This window comes from Panthera uncia (assembly GCF_023721935.1).
Source record: "Panthera uncia isolate 11264 chromosome A1 unlocalized genomic scaffold, Puncia_PCG_1.0 HiC_scaffold_17, whole genome shotgun sequence".
Taxonomy (NCBI): Eukaryota; Metazoa; Chordata; class Mammalia; order Carnivora; family Felidae; genus Panthera; species Panthera uncia.
In genome coordinates, this window is record NW_026057577.1 from 84,219,766 (window position 1) to 84,243,135 (window position 23,370).

Sequence of the window (23,370 nt, forward strand, 5' to 3'; positions counted from 1 at the left end):
CAAACAGACTTCCAAAAATTTTATCAGTTTCCATTTCCACCAACATGGCCTTCACCCCCATCTATCCACTGAAGCATAAAATGTTTGGGTCTTACTAAATCTGTCACGTGAAAATGGTATCTCACCGTAGTCTTACTTTGCCTTATTTTTCTTTATTAGAGAGATTTAGTTTATTTTCATGTGTTTAAAAGCCATTTGCTTTTTGCGTATATGTGAATTCTCAGCTCATGTTTTTATCCCATTTCCATTGGATTACTAAGTTTATTTCTGTAATGACTTCATTACTGGTTGTCCCCTCCAGCCAACCCATAGGATTAGTGATTATGCCCATGAATGGGAAGGAGCAATGAAGATCCTGATCTTTCCCCAAACCCCACCCCCAGTACACTGTTGCCTTTGCTACCAGTCTAGAAATTGTTGTGGTAACTTTGGATTCTTCCCTGTACTCTGGGCTAGGAAGTGTAAACAGAATATTCCTAGTGGAGGGGTGGGGGTGAGAACCAAGATTCTTCTATCTCTTTTCACCAACCACCTCCAGTTTCTAAAATTTTGGCACAGAGCTGAGAAACATCCCTCACCTACAAGGTATTCCAAGAAAATCCAAATGTGATCATAGAGACTTCTTCCCACTTCCACATATTTCTCTTCCCTGACACAAATTGCAGAGGTTCTTGGTGGCAATTTGCCTCATGCTTGTACTTGTGGCTGAATGAACATGTGAAAGTGTTTCTATCATGCATTCTGTGTAGTTATAGCCATGAGGAATAGAATACAAATATGTTAATCAGAAAAACCAAGAAGAGTATAATATAGTACCTGTCTCAAAATCCTTTGGCATCAGTACCCTCTCTCCATAATATTTACTCCCCTATTCAAACACCCATATGCAGTTTTGTATAGACATTGGAATTTTTCTATGCTCACAAAGATTTAGCAACAGTAATCAGAGAGAGATTTTTCTCACCAGAAATGGTTAAACAAACCATAATTCTGGAGATCAGATAATCACACATATGGAATATTTTTCCATGGTGGAGACCATCCCCGCCCTCCCAATTGATGTCATTGTAAATAAGCAGGTAGTCTCAGGTTTACCTAAATCCATTCCCATTTTCCTCAACTACAGATCACATGAACTTGTGCAGAGAATCGGAATGGGGTGAAAATAACCTTTATAAAAAGGTAAAAAGTTATCTCCGGGGATTTCAAAGGCTTCCTTCAGAAAGACTTTAATTTGAGAGCCTCTGGAACAAGATAATCATGCTCCAAAATTTAGAAAAATTACTAAGTGTTAATTATAATATAATTTACTTTTGTAAGTTCTCCATTTTACTTCTTGTCTGTGTCTTACCTTTAATTAATGTTTCTCTTTAAGTTAAGAGAGCAGTAATTTTCTTGACTGTTTCTTCACTAAGAGATTTGCTATTCTTTCCACATCTTGATCTTCAGCTTCTTTTCTACTAAGAGCAATCTAAGAAAAGGTATGCAGAGTCAAATACAGGGATTCTACATTCTGAAATATTGTTAGAATATTGTCAATCTCAGAACTTCCCTGATCCAGTGCTGAATAGTCTTTTCTATTTCCCTCTACGGCTATCATTAATTCATTCATCTGTTTGATCATTGGTTCATTTATATATCTATTCATCCAATAAAGTTGTTGGGCACACTTTGACTTTCTATTAAGGCATTTCATTTATAGGAGAGACATGGGAATGAATGAGTATAATATAAGTACTTTATTCTATTCCAACATCAAACCAGCCCTGTAAGTTAATGCTACAGTCTGAATGTATGTGTCTCTCCTCCCCCACCACAAATTCATATATTGAAATCCTATCCCCCCAAGGATGATAGAGTTAGGATGTCAGGCCTTTGGGAAGTAGTTAGTTCGTAAGGGTGAAGCCTCATGAATGGAGTTCATGCCTTGTAAAAGAGGCTCCAGAGATCTTATCTCTTTATTCCATGGGAAGACACAATGAGAAGTCTGTGACATGGAAGGGGGACCTCATCTGACCATATTGGCACTATGATCTTGACTTTCAGCCTCCAGAAATGTGGTAAGTTTCAGTTGTTCAAAGGTCAACTGTATATTGATTTATCTGAGTTTATCTGTTTGCTTATAGGCCTATTTGCTTATAGGCCACCTGGTCTGTGGTATTTTGCTGTCGCTCAGTAGTGAATGGACTAAGACAATTAAGTAGGACATATGTTGTTATTGTCATGATAGGTAAAGACATGGAGGGTTACATGAGGATTAAGTAAATTGTCCAGGGCGCTAAAAATAGTAAGTGTAGGACCAAAACATTAATCTAATTTTATAATTTCAAATTTACATTTTTCTCATTGCCTTGCTACATAGTGCAAATGTCCTACCTACAGAAGCTTCTGGAGTCAGCATTGCTGATATGACCACCTTACTGACCCTTGCCATTTATGTCATGAATCATAAAATATGTTTACAAATTCATTAAATAGGCTAATATTATATTCCCTTTATCTGTTAATAAAACAGAAAAACAAACTTATACTATACCCCCAAGTTTTCTATAGCTATGCTTCAGCAATAGCAACTTTAAAATCCAATTAAGTCCCATGCGCAGAGAAATCAGACTCATCCCTCAAAGCAAACTAACACACATCTTCCCAATGATGTTATCTCCAGCACATATTTTCCTTTCTTGCAACAACCCAAATTATCATGGTGTTCCCTGCAGAGCCAAATTTTAATATACAGCAAGCCAAGTTTGATAAGCTTAAGAAAGAGATAAAGCTAGGTGTGTATTGCTAGCATAACAATATAAGCTGACTGACTACTCAGAAATGACTTACCCAAAGGCAGAATTCAAACATGGTAGAGAGGCCGGGCCTGCACTAGAGGAAACACACATAGGTACAGTAATTGTAAACAAATAACATTAGGATTGGGTAGGACTTCACCCTTGACCTTGTGACCTCTGGAGTGGTATATGATCTAATATAGAACTGAACAGGAAGAAGCTTCACATCCTGGATGTCATTGGTCACACTACCCCAGCTAAATCACTGAGACTCAAATTTGGGACTTTTGTTGGGACCATGGTGGGGGGGAGGGGACTCTTTTTATTCCTTTCATCTCTCCCTTCTTCCTTCCTTCCTTCCTTCCTTCCTTCCTTCCTTCCTTCCTTGATTTGAGAATGGAAGTATTTAAGTCTCTATAGAGCTTGTAAGGTCCACAGCACTGAAAGGGTCTGAGAGTTAAGCCAGTACAGAGAAAATCTGAGTAAAGAAACAGAAGAAAACTGAATCCTAGTATTATGTCGAACACTGGACCTGGCCATGCCTGAAGTGAGAGTTACATACAACTTAGATAATTAGGCCAATAAATTCCTTTTTGTTGTTCTTTCTCTTGTTCTACTTCTTTTTACACCACTTTGATGTGTGTTTCTGTCACTTGCTATTAGGAGTTCTAATTCAGGAAAAAAACAATCAACTTTTTTTCCCCCAGTGACTTTGTATCTCTTTGTCTGAAAAATAATAATTAGGGACAATGACCATTTAGCCCCATAAATCCTTAGGTGTGCAGTCCACAAGATTTAGTCTTGCCCCTTTTCTTGATGTTTAGTGAACAAATGAAATATGTTTTGGGGAACACATAGCCTACAATGATATAAAATTTTATTTCTTAATGAAAAGTAAATTCTATTATGAAATCCTGAGACCAGAAACAGTAATATGCTTGCAAAGTTAATGGCATTTTCAGTTGCTGTAATAAAGTGCAATCTTTTATTTTAAAGATCACAGACATTTAAAATGATCCAATAAACATGGTACACTGATTTCATCACAACACTCTAGTCTCTTACTCATAACCTCTTTGTAATCTTGCTAGTTTCCCTTGAAAACACACTTTAGGTTTTAGGGAGATTCCATGAGAAGGTAGTTCTACATGGTTTACTTACTATTCAGAACTGAAAAGGGAAGAATGGTCCCTAAAAGTAAAGGTCTGAAATCCCCAGGATAGAAGCATTTTTTAAATGGTGTTTCTTTCTTTTTCTTTTTTTTTAAACGGAGACACTGTTTTATTTATTTATTTATTTATTTATCTATCTATCTATCTATCTACCTACCTACCTATTTATTTATTTATTTATTTATAAATATATGAAATTTATCGTCAAATTGGTTTCCATACAACACCCAGTGCTCATCCCAACAGGTGCCCTCCTCAGTACCCATCACCCACCCTCCCCTCCCTCTCACCCCCCATCAACCCTCAGTTTGTTCTCAGTTTTTAAGAGTCTCTTATGCTTTGGCTCTCTCCCACTCTAACCTCTTTTTTTTTCCTTCCCCTCCCCCATGGGTTTCTGTTAAGTTTCTCAGGATCCGCATAAGAGTGAAACCATATGGTATCTGTCTTTCTCTGTATGGCTTATTTCACTTAGCATCACACTCTCCAGTTCCATCCACGTTGCTACAAAGGGCCACATTTCATTCTTTCTCATTGCCACGTAGTATTCCATTGTGTATATAAACCACAATTTCTTTATCCATTCATCAGTTGATGGACATTTAGGCTCTTTCCATAATTTGGCTATTGTTGAGAGTGCTGCTATAAACATTGGGGTACAAGTGCCCCTATGCATCAGGACTCCTGTATCCCTTGGGTAAATTCCTAGCAGTGCTATTGCTGGGTCATAGGGTAGGTCTATTTTTAATTTTCTGAAGAACCTCCACACTGTTTTCCAGAGTGGCTGCACCAATTTGCATTCCCACCAACAGTGCAAGAGGGTTCCCGTTTCTCCACATCCTCTCCAGCACCTATAGTCTCCTGATTTGTTCATTTTGGCCACTCTGACCGGCGTGAGGTGATATCTGAGTGTGGTTTTGGTTTGTATTTCCCTGATGAGGAGCGATGTTGAGCATCTTTTCATGTGCCTGTTGGCCATCCGGATGTCTTCTTTAGAGAAGTGTCTATTCATGTTTTCTGCCCATTTCTTCATTAGATTATTTGTTTTTTGGGTGTGGAGTTTGGTGCGCTCTTTATAGATTTTGGATACTAGCCTTTTGTCCGACATGTCATTTGCAAATATCTTTTCCCATTCCGTTGGTTGCCTTTTAGTTTTGTTGATTGTTTCCTTTGTTGTGCAGAAGCTTTTTATCTTCATGAGGTCCCAATAGTTCATTTTTGCTTTTATTCCCTTGCTTTTGGGGATGTGTCAAGTAAGAAACTGCTGCGGCTGAGGTCAGAGAGGTCTTTCCCTGTTTTCTCCTCTAGGGTTTTGATGGTTTCCTGTCTCACATTCAGGTCCTTTATCCATTTTGAGTTTATTTTTGTGAATGGTGTGAGAAAGTGGTCTAGTTTCATCCTTCTGCATGTTGCTGTCCAGTTTTAAATGGTGTTTCTTTTTTCCCTCCTTTCCTCCCCACTTCCTTCCTTTCTTCCTCCCTCCCTCCTTTGTTCCTTCTTTACTTTGTTCATTCGTTCCTTCCTTCCTTCGTTCCTTCCTTTTTTTCTAATAACAAAAATTTTCAAGAACTGCAGAGTTGGTACACACAGCCTAGCAAGACATGTTCTCACTGTCTAGTGGCAGAGAGGGGTGAGCAAGTCAATTTTTAGAGTGCTTTTTGTTTTCCTTACTCTAAAAATCTCAGTAATGTTTTTAATGTTTTCATTTGAAAACTCCTAAGCCCCCAAATTATAGAGTGAATTTTGGGCAAGCAACTTAAGCCAGAGACTAGTTTGTAAGTCACAAACAATTGACCCTTGAACAGTGAGGGAGTTAAGGAGACTAATCCCCAAGTGCATTTGAAAATCCTCATATAATTTTTGACCCTCTGAAAACCTGACTACTAACTAATAACCTACTTGTTGACTGGAAGTGTTACCAATAATATAAATAGTTGATTATCACATATTTTGTATGTTATATGTATTATATACTGTCTTCTTACAATAAAGTAAGCTACAGAAAAGAAAATGTTATTAGGAAAATCATAAGGAAAAGAAAACACAGAGTACTGTACTGTATTTATCAAAAAAATCCCATCTAAGTGGACCTACAACGGTTCAAACCCATGTTGTTCAAAGGTCAACTGTATATTGATTTATCTGAGTTTATCTACAAACACATATATCTAATATTGCCCTGATGGGTAGGTTAAGGTTTAATATAAGACATAAAAACACTTTAATATATTTTTTAAAAGTAAATGTGTAACCTATAGTAAATGCTAAAAGAGATAGTAAGAAAACCACCACTTATTATGTACTAATGTGCTAAGTACATTTTTTAATTTATATTTTATTTATTTTGAGAGAGAGAGTGAGAGGAAGAGAGTGGGGGAGGAGGGGCAGAGACAGAAGGAGAGAGAGAATCCCAAGCAGGCCCCATGCTGTCAGCATAGAGCCCAACTTGAGGGTTGATCTCACGATCATGAGATCATGACCTGAGCCTACATCAAGAGTCTGACACTTAACTGACTGAGCCACCCAGGCACCCTGCACTAAGTACTTTCCTAAGTTTTTTCAATAAATTCTCAGAACATCAGAGATTGGCACATTTATCCCAAGGGACCATTCTGCTCTCTTGTTCCTCCCCAGGCAGACCCCATCCTCCAAGGCAGTTGTAAGAACCAGGAGAGCCCTCTGGGAGGCCAGCATGTTCCAAACCTCTATGAGCAAGTGCCAGGAGGTGGGGCACCTGCCACTTCCCAGTCCTGGAACCCTGATTTCTGGAGTTTGCTTCCAAGCAGCAGTCTGATTAGACTAGGTGGCAAAATGTAGATGTGCAACTACTTGATCTATTATTTACCTCTGTCTCTCACCAAACTCAGCCCTTCAAAAGAAGCAGCAGGTCATCAGCAGAGCATGACAACCATTCCTGCCCAATATTCTCCATCTTGATATACATCTTCATGTGTAACCTAATCCCTTTCCAAGCTCTCTCCCACATAATTCTTAAGGCAAAACAAATACAATTAGAAGGAACTGTTTTCCTTGTAATGTCATTATGTCAAAGCATAGATCCTATTGTCAGGGAAATCTGATGTAAAGTGTAATTATGTACTTTTGATCAAGACCTTTATTTCTATCTGGGCAGAGTCCTACTTTGCTCCTGAGATTTCTACTGTATGGTTAAAGGAATGAATATCGTATCATAGTTCTGCCTCTTTCTTTCCTTGTTTTGTCTTTGTCTCTTCCTGTGCTCTGGTTGATCTATGCAGTTCCTCTCCTTTATTAGATAAATGCTTGCTTTTTCTACTAGGTAGCCCTAGTTATCCTCCTATATGACAGATGGCTCCTCTGAGCTCTCTCAATAATTCTCGGTTTACAAATGAAAACAATGATGTTCAGAGAAGTTAGTTATATCACTAGTAACACTAGGGCAAAGATTTGAATTCAGAACTGTTTTATTCCAAAGCCCATATCCTTTGCTTCTTACTATGGCTTCTCTCATAATTGCATCATTTGTGATTGACTTAGAAAATTACATTGTAAGGGTATGGACTTTTGGATTATTTATCATGAATCATCCCCTATGGCCAATTATCCTGCTGTTGAACATTTTCAACAACATATAAAGAAAATGTATATGTTCACATATTATAATGTTTTCATTATTATTATTTCACTTACAGACATCTAAAATTGATTTGTTTTCTCCCCAGATTTTTAGCAAGAATCAATCATTTCATATAGCCTTGCAATTTTTAAGAAAATTATACTGCTTTTACAAAAATCTGATGGAAGAATAGTCTCCAGAGGAGAAGAAGGAAGTGATAAATAATATACAAGGTTAACTCTGGTTTCCTCAGAATAACTTCAGTTTGTATGATCTTATTTGGTGGTGATATGTATAATACAACTCTTGATGAAAGTGCTTTGCCAGGTTCCAAGCGGCCAACAATTACACTTAGCACTGGAAGTTGAGAATATTTCCAAGGTTATCTACGTTTTGCAGTTTTGCTTGTGGTTTATTTTCTCCAAAGTTCTTCTTACTCTAATGGATAGGATGTTATTTTATTTGAGGGATTTTAGGACAATTTAACCTCATAAATGACCATGTGATAGAATGTATCCTTGAACTTCTGTTTCTTTTATTTTTATTTATTTCTTTATTTTTTTAATGATTATTTATTTTTGAGAGAGAGAGAGCACAAGGGGGAAGAGACAGAGTGAGATACAGAATCCAAAGCAGACTCCAGACTCTGAGCTGTCAGCACAGAGCCCAACGTGGAGCTGGAACTCATGAACCATGAGATCATGACCTGAGCTGAAGTTGGTTGCTTAATCGACTGAGCCACCCAGGTGCCCCTTACTTCCGTTTCTTTTAGATCACAGTTTATTGTTAAAGTAGTTCTCAAGTTTCTCAAAGTCAATACATAATACGTGCATCAATGTTAGTAACTGTCATTATTTCCATCAAGTTTTGTTTTATTTCTAATTTATGCATTTAATCAGATTGATCTGCTAGCAATCCAGACTGTGAAAAAGTTTAGTTATATTCATTCATCTATTCATTCATCCAAATGATTTGAGCACCTACTATACGTTGGACATGCTGCTGGATCCTGAAGATAAAATAGCATTCAAGACAACATCTCTGCCCTCCTGGAGTCTAGTTAGGAAGACAGATCACAAGCTAGTAAGCAAATATTGCACCCACTACTTCCCACCTTGTGGTGGTAGTGGAGAACTTGAAAAGCAAAACCTAGTGAAAATAAAAACTGAAAGTCCAAGAGCCTAAACTTACAGGGTCTGATTGGTTCATGCTTCACAAATATGGCCTTTGACACATATTCCTGATTCTTGACCACAGCACTTTTGCTGTTTCACCAAAATAGCGTTGTCTCCTTTCCCTTGCCCAACAGAGTAGAAAATTTAACTCAGTTAAGATCAAGAAGCAGGCAAAATCAGCATTATTTATTTATTTTCTCATTCCAACAAACACACGTTTCAGTTCTGTTAAACCCTTTAGGAAGTCAAGGGTTGTTGTAAATATTAGAAATGGTGTAAAGAAGGACTTCTGCTTCTGAGAAGTATAGTGCTAATAGCAATAGGCTGACACTCTTACTCTTAAACAAACAGAAAATATTACAAAAGTCATTTTCAGGAACATCAGAGAGCTGTGAAAGCAATGAAGTCTAAATGAATCAAACCTCGAGAGAGAGAGAGAGAGAGAATGATCTGAGGGGATCTGATGATAGCCAATTCCTTTTCTCCTGGGGCACTGGTCAGTCTGGGGGATGCACAGATCTTTGGGCTCCACCAAGGTAGAGGGGCTCTGCTGGAAGAAGAGCAACCAGTAGAGCTTCTGGCAATCTAGAGGAGTGCTGGATACTTGAGAAGCCTCAAATGCATGCATGGTTCTCCCCACAGTATTTTTTCCCACAGTCTCCCAAAACTTAGAAAACAAATTCTCAGCAGGGAAGAGGTTTATCTCAAACCCATGGCCAGTCTCCTGCTAAAGACATTTGTCAAATATTAAAGTTGCATGTGACAGGTAGAGAAAAAGCTGAAAACTTCTGAAGGGCAGAAATGTATCTCCTGAAGCCTTTCAGCACTAAAGAGGCCAAGAGCCACCATGCTTGCAGTGAAAAGCCCCAGGTAGCCATGCACCAGGACCATGAGTAAACCAGAAGCAGACTGAATCTTACTAAAATGTTACCCCAGTCTAGTGCCTGATTGGATTAGGCCCCATTCTCTGCCTAAAAGAGGCATTTTGTCTGCTTGGGCTTCCATAATGCAATACTGTAGACTGGGTAGTTTACATAAACAGGAATTTATTTCTCATTGATCTAGAGGCTGGGAGTGCAAGATCAAGGTTCTGGGCAATTCAATTTCTAATGAGAGTTTTCTTCCTGGCTTGCTGGTGGTCTCCTCACTGTGGTCTTTCCTCAGTACATGAGAACAGGAGCTGGAGGGGGGGAATTCTCCTTCTTATAAGAGCACTAATCCTTTCAGATTAGGGCCCCACTTTTATGACCTCATTTAATCTTAATTTCTTCCTTAGAGACCCATCTCTAAATACAATCACATTGTGTGTTAGAGTACCAATATATGAATTTTGGAAAGACACAGTTCATCCACAAGCAGGAGCAGAAGGTGAAACTTTTTCTTGTGGAGTAGAATAATATCTGGAACCTCTATGGGTCTTTTATACACAGTATCATACCTACAATCAAGAATTCCTACACATGTGAAGAGGCAAGGTCATATGACCAACAATCAAGAGGAAAAAAACAACAAAAGCAAACAGACAGATGATCTGCATAATTGCAGTTAGCAGACAAGAACTTTAAAAACACAGTAACTGGGGACTTCTGGGTAGCTGAAAATACTGACAGCTGCCTAACTACTTCCCTCCTGATATTTTCTCCTTGAATGATTCAAAACAACAAGAGAGGATATGTAAATCTACGCAAAACCGTACTCTTCAGCATTAACTTAAAGACAGAAAATGCCAAACCTTAAAAATTACTGTGACTAAATACAGAAATGTCAACACATCCCAGCGCATGATCTCTCATTCTCTGGCTCAACCTCTGGACTGCTACAAGGCTATGTAGTGAGAAAAAGCACACTGAGAAACATCCCAGAAAAGCCAAAAAAGGAAAACTAGCAAGAGGGCTTAAGGTTCATCAGAAACCGCCATCAAAGAGACTCGGTTTGCCCTCTTTATGAAAACATGATAACAGTGTCCAGGCAGAGCATAATAGGGCTCAGGGAAAGGACTTCAGAGTATGTGTGATTAAAATGATCAAGAGTTATTTAAAGGGCATCGTTCAAAACATTGTTTAAGGGGAGATAAAAGAGACAAAAAAGAAAGGAGAAGCACTCTGTAATTGGGTTGTGAATGGAAAAAGAAGCAAAAGGTGAAAAATTTAGGGCCCTGTAAAATCAATGAGAAAAGCCACATTGAAGGACTTAAAGCTCTTCCTCTGGTGACTAAAACAAATAATCAAAATAACCTCTAATGCATATGGATCTTGCTATATTGCTAAAAGATAAAACCATTAAGTGAGGAATCTTATAAGTCACCACAATACCATAAAAATGAACAGAGGGATGTGTGGGTGGCTCAGTTGGGTGAGGTTCCGACTCTTTTTTTTTTAAGTTTTATTTATTTATTTTGAGAGGGACAGAGACAGTGAGAGTGGGGGAGGGACAAAGAGAGAGGGAGAGAGAGAATCCCAAGCAGGCTCCACACTGCCAGCGCAGAGCCTGACATGGGGCTCAAACTCACAAAACTGTGAGATCATGACCTGAGCCGAAACCAAGAGTTGGGTGCTTAACCAACTGAGTCACCCAGGTGCCCCTTAGGGTCCAACTCTTGATTTGGTTCAGGTAATGATCCCAGGGTTGAAAGATTGAGCCCCACATTGCACTCTGCACTGAACATGGAGTCTGCTTATTATTCTCTCTCTCTGCCCCTTCACCCCCCAAATGTCTTTTAAAAGGAAATATCAACAAATTCATACAGAGCCATTGCAAAAAATCATGTTATAAATTTTTACATATACCAACTGAGTAACAACCCATCTCCCACAAGAAGCAGAAGTTTTTAAGTCAACACTCCAAACTGAATCATATATACTCATTCACTCATTCAAAGATATAAGAAAACCCCTTAAATTAGAAATTCAAAAACTAAGAACAGAAAAAGATGAAAACTGGAAGAAATAAAGAGAGAAATGATTGAATTCAGGAAGGAAATGGATTAAAAAGACAAAAATATCTGCAATTTAAAAATGATACATTATAAGGTGGCCAAGGGAGAAAGACTCGCATAAAAATTTAATAGGTGCAGAACAAAGGCAGGAAAATAGTAAGAGGATTAAGTAAAAAGAAAGTAAAAAAAAAAAAATCAGAGAGAAAGTAATGGGAATGGAAGAAAGGCAAAGGGCAGTGCAAAAAAAAAAAACCCTACAAACCAATATCCTTTTGGTAATGATCCAAAATACTAAATAAATATTAGCGAGCAGAATCTAATAACACATGAAGAAATATACCATGAGCATGTAGGATTTCTTCTAGGAATGCGAAGGTTTTTCAATAATAGGAAATCTATTAGTATATGATATAAAAAAATTTATCAATCACATGATCGTCTCCATTGATACTGAAAAAACCTACCTCAAAATTAAACATCCATTCACAATAAAAACACTCAAAAACAGAAATTGAGGAATATTCTCTCAAGAGGATCAAATGTACATGTATGTACGTATGCATACATCCCTTTCTACCTTTCATGTAAGAAAATAGGGAATACATGCATGTATCCCTTTAAATTAGTATTTTTGTGTTCTTTGGGTAAATACCCAGTAGTGTGATTCCTGGATTGTAGGGTAGTTCTATTTTAAACTTTTTGAGGAACCTCCATACTATTTTCCAGAGTGGCTGCACCAGTCTGCATTCCCACCAACAGCGCAAGAGGGTTCCCCTTTCTCCACATCCTCACCAATATCTGTTGCTTCCTGAGTTGTTAATTGTAGCCATTCTGACAGGTGTGACATGGTATCTCATTGTGGTTGTGATTTGTATTTCTCTGGTGATGAGTGATGTTGAGCATCTTTTCATGTGTCTGTTAGCCACCTGTATTTCTTCATTGGAAAAGTGTCTATTCATGTCTTTTGTTCATTTCTTCACTGGATTATTTGGTTTTTGGGTGTTGAGTTTGATAAGTTCTTTGTAGATTTTGGATACTAACCCTTTATCTGATTATGTCATATGTCATTGTCTTCTCCCATTCTGTCAGTTGCCTTATAGTTTTGTTGATTACTTCCTTCACTGTGCAGAAAGTTTTATTTTGATGAAGTCTCAATAGTTCATTTTTGCTTTTGTTTCCCTTGCCTTCTGAGACATGTCTAGTAGAAAGTTGCTGCCTGTTTTCTCCTGTAGGATTTTGATGGTTTTCCTGTCTTACATTTACATCTTTCATCCATTTTGAATTTATTTTTGTGTATGGTGTAAGAAAGTGGTCCGGTTTCATTCTTCTGCATGTCGCCGTCCAGTCTTCCCAACATCATTTACCAAAGAGACTTTTTTCCATTGGATATTCTTTCCTCCTTTGTCTAAGATTAGTTGGCCATACATGTGTGTGTCCAATTCTGGGTTCTTTATTCTGTTCCATTGATGTATGTGTCTATTTTTGTGCCAATACCGCACTGTCTTAATGATTACAGCTTTGTAATACAGCTTGAAGTACAGAATTGTGATGCCTCCAGGTTTGGTTTTCTTTTTCAGGATTGCTTTGGCTATTTGTTTTTTCTTATAGTTCCATACAAATTTTCAGATTGTTTGTTCTAGCTCTGTGAAGAATTCTTATGTTCTTTTGATTGGGACTGCATTAAATGTGTAGATTGCTTTGGGTGGTATAGACATTTTAACAATATTTGTTCTTCCAATCCATGAGCATGGGATATTTTTCCATTTCTTTGTGTCATCTTCAATTTCCTTCAAAAGTTTTCGACAGTTTTCAGAGTGCAGATCTTCTACCTCATTGGTTAACTTTATTCCTAGGTCTCATGATTTTGGCACAATTGTAGATGGGACTGATTCCTTGATTTCTCTTTCTGCTATTTCATTATCGGTGTATAGAAAAGCAACTGATTTCTGTACATTTATTTTATATCCTGTGACTTTTCTGAATTCATGTATCAGTTATACCGGTTTTTTTGGTGGAGTCTTTTGGGTTTTCCACAGAGTATCATGTCATCTGAAAAGAGTGAAAGTTTGACTTCTTCCATGCTGATTTGGATGCCTTTTATTTTGTTGTTGTTGTCTGCTTGCTGTAGCTAAGACTTCCAGTATTATGTTAATAATAGTCATGTGAGTGGACATCCCTGTCTTGTTCCTGACCAGAGAGGAAAAGCTCTCAGTTTTTCCCCATTGAGGATGATATTAGCTATAGGCCTTTCATATATGGCTTTATGATGTTGAAGTATGTTCCCTCTGTCCCTACTTTGTTGCTGGGTTTTATTATGAATGGATAGTGTACTTTGTTAAATACTTTTTCTGCATCAGTTGAAAGGATCATAAAGTTCTTATTTTTCTTTTATTAATGTGATGTATCATATTTATTGATTTGCAAATATTGAACCACCCTTGCAGCCTGGGAATAAAACCCACTTGATTATGGTGAATGATTCTTGTAATGTATTGTTGGATTTGTTTGCTAGTATTTTATTGAGACTTTTTGCATCCATACTCATCAGCAATATTGGCCTGTAGACCTCTTTTTTAATGTAGTCTTTATCTGGTTTTGGTATCAAGGTAATACTAGCCTCATAGAATGAATTTGGAAGTTTTCCTTCCATTTATATATATTTTTGGAATAGTTTGGAAGGAATAGGTATTAACTCTTCTTTAAAGGTCTGGTAGAATTCTTCTGGAAGTCATCAGGTCCTGGACTTTTGTATTTTGGGAAACTTTTGGTTACTGATTCCATTTCTTTGCTGGTTACTGGTCTGTTCAAGTTTTCTATTTCTTCCTGGTTCAGTTTTACTAGTTTACATGTTTCTAGGAATTCATCATTTCTTCCAGTCCATTTCTTCTAGGTTGTCCAATTTGTTGGTATATAGAGGTTTTCATAATATTGTCTTCTAATTGTTTGTATTTCTGTGGTGTTGGTTGTTATTTCTCCTCTCTCTTTTGTGATTTCATCTATTTGGGTCCTTTCTCTTTTCTTTTTGATAAGTCTGGGTAAGGGTTTATCAATTTTATTAATTTTTTCAAAGAACCACCTCCTGGTTTAATTAATTTGTTCTAATTTTTTTAGTTTCTATATCATTTACTTCTGCTCTACTCTTTATTATTTCCATTCTTTTGCTGGCTTTTGACTCCACTTTTTGTTCTTTTTAGCTCCTTTAGGTGTAGGGTTAGGTTGTTTATTTAAGATTTTTCATGCTTCTTAATTTAGGCCTGTATTGCTATATACTTCCCTTTTAGGACTCCTTTTGCTGCATACCAGAGGTTTTGGACTGTTGTGTTTTCATTTTCATTTGTTTCCATAAATTTTTTTTTTTGATTTCCTGGTTTTCCCATTCATTGTTCAGTAGCCTGTTGTTTAACTTCAAGTATTTGTAGCTTTTCCAAATTTTTTCTTGTGGTTGACATCAAGTTTCATAGCATTGTGGTCAGAAAATATGCATGGTATGATCTTGGTAGTTTTGTACTTGTTGAGGCCTGACTTGTGACCTACTATGTAATCTAATCTGGAGAATGTCCCATGTGCACTTGAAAAGAATACGTATTTTGTTGCTTTAGGATGGAATGTTCTGAATATATCTGTTAAGTCCATCTGGTCCAAGTGTGTCATTCAAAATCATTGTTTCCTCATTGATTTTCTGCTTAGATAATCTGTCCATTGTTGTAAGTGGGATGTTAAAGTCCCCTACTATTATTGTATTATTATCAATGAGTTCCTTTATGTTTGTTATTAATTGTTTTATATATTTGGGTGTTCCCATTTTGAGGGCATAAATATTTACAGTTGTTAGAACTTCTTGTTGGATGTCCCCTTTATCATGATATAGCTCTTCTTCATCTCTTGTTACAGTCTTTGTTTTAAAGTCTAGTTTGTCTGATAATAGGTATTGCTACTCTGGTTTTCTTTTGATGTCCATTAGCATGATAAATGGTTCTCCATCCTCTCACTTTCAATCTGCAGGTGTTTTTAGTTCTAACAGGTGTTTTAGTCTCTTATAGGCAGCATATAGATGGAATAGATGGGTCTTTTGTTTTTTTTTTTTAAATCAATTCTGACACCATGTCTTTGGATTGGAGTGTTTAATCCATTTACATTCAGAGTAATTACTGCTAGATATGTATTTAGTGCCATTTTATTACTTGTTTTTGTCATTGTTTTTGGAGATTTTCTCTGTTCCATTCTTGTTTTTGTCACTTTTGGTCTTTTTTTTTTTTTCACTCAGAATCTCCTTTAACATTTCTTGCAGGGCTGGTTTAGTGGTCATGAACTCCTTCAGTTTTTGTTTGTCTGGAAAATCTTAATCTCTCCTTCTATTCTGAATGATAGCCTTGCTGAAGAGAGTATTCTTGGCCACAGATTTTTCTCATTCAGCACATTGAATAGCCACTCCCTTCTGACTTGCCATGCTTCTTTGGAGAGATCTGCGGCTAGCCTTAGGGGTCTTCCCTTGTAAGTTAGGAACTTCTTTAGTCTTGCTGCTTTTAAGACTTTTTCTTTACTGCTATATTTTGCAAATTTAATTATAATGTGTCCTTGCAGTTCCTGATTCTACTTGTTACCATCTTGTGATTCAGTGTCTGGAAGAGGCTCATCAGATTAGCCATGCTTATGTCTTGCGTATGTACACTGGCTCCAGGGTCAACTAGAAAAATGTGTCTCAGGTGTTTTCATCTTCTCCAAGGGGAGCTGAACCATGGCTTATTAGGTGGAGGTCTCCCAAATCACCAAGGGGCTCAGGTACTGCTCAGTCAAAAAATGACAAAAGCACACCACAGAATTTTAGGACATGAAGTAATCATTGCATGAGAAAATGAGGGTATGTTCTATGACCAGACAAATTGGGTTAATGCTCTTTTCCAGTCTTTCTTCCACCTGTGTCACACTGTTCTTTACCTTCACCTCACTTAAACTTTCTCAGTCTTTAGGCAGCTTCTCACTCTTCTCACTCAAGGGTGTAAAGACAGTCCTTGATTTGCAACGGTTCAACTTATGATATTTGACTTTACATGGTGCCAAAGTCATACACATTTAGTAGAAACTGTAGTTTGATTTTTTGGATTTTGATCTTTTCTCAGGCTAGGGATATTCAGTAAGATTCTCTCTTATGCTGGGCAGTGGCAGCAAGCTGCAGCTCCCAGTCAGCCATGCTGATCACTAGGATAAACAACCCATACATTTACAGCCACTCTATACCTGTGCAACCATTCTATTTTTCACTTTCAGTAGAGTATCCAATAAATTACATGACAACATGTCACTATAAAGGCTTTGTTGTGTTAAGATGATTTTTCCCAACTACAGGCTTATTTATATCTAAGAGTTTCTGAGCATGTCTCAAGTAAGCTAGGCTAAGTTATGATGTTTGGTAAGTTAGGTATATTAAATGCATTTTGGACTTACAATATATTCCACTTATGATGGGTCTATTGGGAAGTAACCCCATCTTAAGTTGAGGAAGATCTGTATAATTTTGTTAGTAAGAGTAATGGCATTAGGCCAAGGATAATCTTGAATCTCCTCTAATTTATTTTAAAAGGCAAATCAATTTTGAAGTTTGGTATGCATTACTTTTAGCAAATATACAGTTGATTCTGATACATTATGAGTCATGATACCATAATGAAAGCATGTTTTGGGACAATAGTATCAGAAAAACAATCTGCTCAAAATGTGCAGGCTGGAGTTTCCTCTATGAACAACATTAACACTGAACCAAGGCCTCACTGGGTTTTGTTGTGTCCTCCTTCCCTTCTTTACTTTCTATTGAGTACTGAAGGCTATGCTATTACTAATATCACTTTGTTGTAGTGTCCACTTAAATTTCCAGTATCTTTCCACATAATCTTTAATCAGTTCTAAATAATTACAAATTTAAATACAACTTTGTAACCAGCCAACATTAATTGCTGCTTTCCTCAATTACAAACCTACCCAAACGATTAAGTCCATAGGCTCGTTAATGTACAGTGCTTTCAATTTTAGCCTATTATGTCAATTACAAATCATTTTGTGGCATCTGGTAGAGGTGATTTGTGAGTTGTGCTATCACCTTATTGAGCTTTTATCCTGTTAATGACCCTGCTGCCACAATTCTCACATCATTCAATCTAAATGAGATGTGCTTCCATGCCTTACTTCCATGGAATAATGTGTGTGTGTGTGTGTGTGTGTGTGTGTGTGTGTGTGTGTCTTCAGGAAAACAAAAAAATTTAAAAAACACCTACTGTTTTGTTAACATTTTAGGTGTCTCTTACTCAACGGTTATATCCAGTGTATTGCCAGAGACCAACTGGTGCTTTTAACACCCTCGGGGGAATTCTACAGTATTTGCCATTGGCTCTCACCTCCAGAAAGATAAAGATATTTGTGTAAATTTAGCACAGAGGTCTCATGAGTACTCCTATCACCAATCTGGGATAGTTTTCTCCATTTTTTACTTATATTCTCTGATATAGTTTAAATTTCTCCTTTTCACTGGAATGGTCTGGGTACATCATTCTGAGTCCCCATTACCAGTCCCCTTCTTCTCATGACTCTGCTATGGGTGGTGAATAAAATTGACATCAAGTAGAGCATCCCCACTACTGTCCTAGGATGTCCCAGACTCTGCCTATCCCTTGTTTTCATTACACCTAGGGGGAGAGATGCCAAGCCATCTTTCACTACATCAATAGTGGTAATCTAGAGGAATCTGAAGTGCATCACCTCTACCTTTCCTCATCTTCTTTTCGATAGTGTTTCCAAAGTAAACAAAATGAAGAAAAGGGAATCAACAGAAGAAAATGCAAGTTGCTTGTATAATCCTTAGGCTACGTAATTCAAGCCCCAAATAAACAAAGGATGACCTACATGCATATTTACGAACCTGAAATAGTTCCTGTTTGCTTTAAAAAATTTATATTTATTACATTTCAAGAGGTCAGTTATAACATAATATAATCAATATATAGATATAGTGCTATATTATACCTGAATATACAATATGACATAATGTAATATATTGCAATGTAACATAAATCACTAAATATATAATATATATACTAAATATGTGTAACATATATATACTAAATATATAATATACTAAACACACATATATATAACACATCTAAGTACATCCACCTATATATAATTTACTTCTTAAAACAACTCTATGGTATAAGGATTATGGGAAATAGAAATTATCTGCTTTGAAGAAATCGATTTGACCGTCTAAAAAATTGGTCCCTAATTTGTATTTGATATTTATGTCTAAATTACTACTATAGGTTTTATTCTTCGAGATCCCCTAAAGGAATTGAATAATGTTAGGTGACCTACTAGAACGGCAGTTCTGCTTCTGGTAGCAGAAAATTAGGCTAGAATCCTCCGGAGATTTGCCAGCAAAATTAGCAGCAGAGGGTGTAAATGCAGCAACTAATTCTGCTAGAAAATGAACAGAAGGGACGGCACTAATCTTATTAGCCGCTATCTCATCAGTCAAAACAGCAAGAATGTAGGAATGAAGCTTTGAAGGCTATTTTCTCTTTAAGAGTCCTTGTTTCTCCTCTTCTTTTAAGACCAATGGCAGGATAAAGAATAATGGTAGCAAATAAAATTTAAAAGAGGTAAAAAGGCAGAGTTGTATGATTGTTCTGTCATATAATTCTGCGAGAACTATACATGGCTCAAGAGTGACTTTGGGCATGCATAGCACTGACTGCCCAGATGTCACAAGCAGTTGTCACTGTGTTCAAATTATACTGAAAGCTTTGAAGAATACTTCTTCTGTGTAGGGTTAGCCTGAGCGAGTAGGCTAATAGATTCAAATATGAAGGACATGTACCAAGCCCTGGTATTCTTCATAGAAGGCAGTCTGCCTTGGGCTGGCCCAGCCCACATAGTACCAAAGCATGAAGATGGACCACAGACCATGAGAATGAGTTCTGTTCATTGGCCTCTATTCATAAAGACTATATTATTGGGTATGTGGCCCAGCAGGTGGGGCTATGGGGGCACTCATCTCTCCTTTAATTCAGTGTAAGGTTATGAGTCAACAAAAACCCAGAGTTTAGTAAGAAACCCATGTTTCTTAAAAGAAAAAGACCCAAAAACTATACATAAAAAAAGATGATCCCACACTTCACTAGTATGGTAGACCTAATCCTAGATCATGGCTAAATGCTCAAACTTAGTTTTTTACATTTAACTTTTCCCCTGCTATGAGGTGACCTGAATTTTATTCTTATGTTTTAGGGCCTCTGGTCTCTCATCTATAAATTCCCCAAGTCTCCTTCCACTGTTGACACTTGGATTTTGTGAATAACCAAGTCAGACTCACAATAACTGGAACAGTTACAACATGTAGATACAGGTGTTTACATGGAGTCTTGTAAGGACATTTAGAAAATGGGACTTCTGAGTCACCAAATCCCATGACATTATCTTAATTTCCAACTACATATAATCTCTGGTGAATTGACAACAAGGGCAATATGAAATTCAAATTACACTTCCTTTACCATTTTCACATTTATTATTGAACTGATAAAATATTCATTTGCTTAAAACCCATATGGCTGTTTAGTTTTCCTGAACACAATTAAGGAACTCTAAGTATCAATACAGTAGTTCAGGCTGAATGACAGAACAGCCTCATGTGATACTTTTCAAAGAAAATTATGGTAAAGTCAGAAGTAGTTCTGGGGAGGTGAACAAATACCCATCTAGTACTGTGTTTGGCACTAGCAAGCTCAAAAATGTACTTCTCTTCCCTCCTTTCCCTGTATTGTCTAGTTTACTCAGAGAAAACCATGGGCTAAATCTAAATTTTCCATAATGCTACCCTGCTAAAGAAATTTGCCCCAGTTTTTCAAGCTGAGGTGTAAAAACTGGGCTCTCATATTAGCCTGCTGTTGGTTTGTATCTGTCCCCCTTCCACTCCTATTTTATTTGATTTTTAAATTACACCTTGATTTTCTTTTGGGGAGCCACTCTTTGCTGACTCTTTACCTACTAAAATTTAGGTGACCTGTGCCAAGATGGACCCATGCCCAACTAACCAGTAAATTCAAGCACAATGATTCTTACCTCAGGTTACCTGGAACTCATCCACACATGGACTTAGTGGTAATGTAATTTTATAACCTCCATTTCTTAATAGCCAAAAGAATTCTAGTCCTCTTATTTTAGAGCAAAGTCCTTTGCTTTCCACACAGGCAAATTCCATTTTGTGTGGTCAAAGTACCACCGCTGTCATGACATTTTTCATAGACAATGATAGTCCCATACTTGTCTAGCACTTTGATTTCTAAGCCCCCCGCAGATTAAAATACTATTGATTTTGAAGGTCAAAAAGGCTAATGCTTGGAAAAGAACACCAAGAAATGTGCAGTTGGGGCAGAGCTAGTAGAAAGTGGATGGAATATAGGAGCAACCTTTTATTCCCTCAAGATAAGGAACAAGAACTTTTCTAGAAGAAAGAAGAGAAGAAAACATAATCATCTATAAAAGCCCCAGTACGCATGGAAATAGAAAGCAATGGCTGCTGTCATTGTGTATGCCATAATCACTGAAAAAGAAAAAAGAACATTGAATGGCAGACAAATATCCTTCTAGAACTCTGACTTTTTTTAAGAGAGGTACTGAAGCATAATGGTCAAGGTCATAGCCTCTGGGGTCAAATTGCCTAGTTCCAAATTCCACCATGGTCATTTACTACTTGGGTTATCTTGAGCAAGTTACTTAACTTCTCTATGCCTTAGTGTCTTCATCTGTAAAGTGGAGATGAAAGCTATCACATAGGTTTTGTTTGTTTGTTTTTTTTTTAAGCAATTAGTGTATGCCAAATCCTAACAACCAGTGCCAGGCATTTAATAAATGCTAATTTTATTCTCGTGAGGTAGCACTGGGCCCTTTTACAGGCTCTTTATATTCTCAAGTTTCAGGACCACTTCATAGCTCTTAAATCTTATCTCCATCTCACCTGACCTCAGGTCATCCTCTCAGCTACCATGTTTCTGACCGTGGTCCCTCCATTTTCAAGTCTAAACTCAAAACTTTCTGCTCATCCCAAGCATTCCTCCCTGTGCGATGAATCAAAGAGGGGTAACTTTACCAGATTCCAGCTGAGCCAGAAGCCAGGGGACAGAGACATGTCCCATAAAAACTAACAGTTGTGTGACTGTGGTAATGTTTTTGTGCTTCTCTTGTCTGGCAACTGGGTACAATTCCTCCTGTTGAATTTATGCAGGGCTGATGTCAGAGTCCGGTTCCTTACCAGCAGTCCCTCCTGGTATAAGGCTGCAGAAGTCCATGTGAGTTAGTGGATTCTTAAACTGTGAATTCCCTGAGGTGAGGGCCAGCCCTTCCTGTTCACCATCGAATCTCTGGGCCCCACCAAAGGGTTGATACTGAAATACCTATTTGTTGAATAAATGAATAAGTGGTTTAAAGATAAGAACAACTTCAACTCTAGAGATGGCAATTGTTTAACTGCCTCAAGGTTAGTCACTCACAGGGATTGCCCCCAATAACCACTTGTCAGTGGGCAAAAAATTAGGCCAGATCAATTTCTGGGTCTCTAATGTTGCTAATCCCAATTACTAAGTTGTCCCAAGTGAAAGACACATTTTATATGTTTATAGTAATGCTTTCTTTTTAATTTTAGACTGGCCAGCTTTTTTATATCATGGATTAGTTCTGCATGAAGGCATAGGCTTTTTATTTATTCCTTTTCATGGAAGTTCATTTTAAAATAAAGGTAACTGAAATTGCTTGCATAGGGTTTAGTAACAAACCATGAAATCTTTTGGGGGGGGGGACATCCTCTGAGTGCTTTTATAAAAGTTCTTTTCTTAGGCAGTTGCATAGAGAAAAACATTGTCTTTATGTGTGACATTTTTCTCTGGTTTTAATTTATTGGTAAATTTTGAACAACTTTTGGAATGGTGACCACAGGTTATGTTTGTAAAGCAAGACTGATGTTTCATTAATCACTATATCATGAATTTACATCAGGTTTAGAGACCATTATACACATTTATAACATTTAGTTTTTCAATAACTTGCTAGAAGGAAAATCTTGACTAATGTGTTACTTGAGACATCAGTGAAAACAGATTCGGTTTATTTACTAAGGAAACAGTTGCTGTACTCTCTCGGAACAAGCCCCTCTTCCCTGTTGTCTTTATTGTGATCGACTTGCAGCATGTGAAACTGAGAACTAGGCTGCTTAAGACTGTGACTGAAAAGATAGGACAACAGGCTGAGCATTCGGAGGTGCCTCCTTTTTTCTTTAGTGTGAAGTTGTAATGGCAAATATTTGTTACTCAATTTGTGTAACTCTTAGAAGTAAATCCAAATCCAGCTTTATTCAGGGCAGCAAGTGATACAACTTAGTAGCCAGTTGTAAATTAACTGGACTTTGGGACAATTTTTTTTTTTTTGAGAACTTTAAAAACAAGGTCTCTGGCTTTAGGTAACAAAAGTAAGTCCTTTTGTAAGTCTCAGAGCACCTCGAATCCATATTGGTTTTATGAAATTCAGAGAAGGGCTCCATTTTCTGTACAGTTGTACCTATGCACAATGCCACACACCAGGCAAGGAACAGCAGAATACTCTCAGGGGGTTCTCTGTGAAGAATGAATACCATACATACAACTAATTCGGGCACCCATTCCTCCACTGAACAAATATT

The 23,370-nt window shown here is 37.3% G+C and overlaps 1 long non-coding RNA gene across 6 annotated transcripts in view; it reads right to left on the reverse strand.

Moving 5' to 3' along the window:
• LOC125934357 (uncharacterized) overlaps positions 1-23,370 on the reverse strand; it is a 202,843-nt gene that overhangs the window by 37,452 nt on the left and 142,021 nt on the right. For 4 of the 6 annotated variants that reach the window (XR_007461347.1, XR_007461352.1, XR_007461350.1 and 1 more), the window contains exons 4-5: positions 2,833-2,874; positions 1,352-1,471 (exon numbers count right to left, since the gene is read on the reverse strand). The exons of 1 other annotated variant lie outside the window; for it this stretch is intronic. This is a non-coding gene — a long non-coding RNA (uncharacterized LOC125934357). The remainder of the gene's footprint in view (positions 1-1,351; positions 1,472-2,832; positions 2,875-23,370) is intronic. One more of the 6 variants, XR_007461349.1, reaches the window with a different exon arrangement.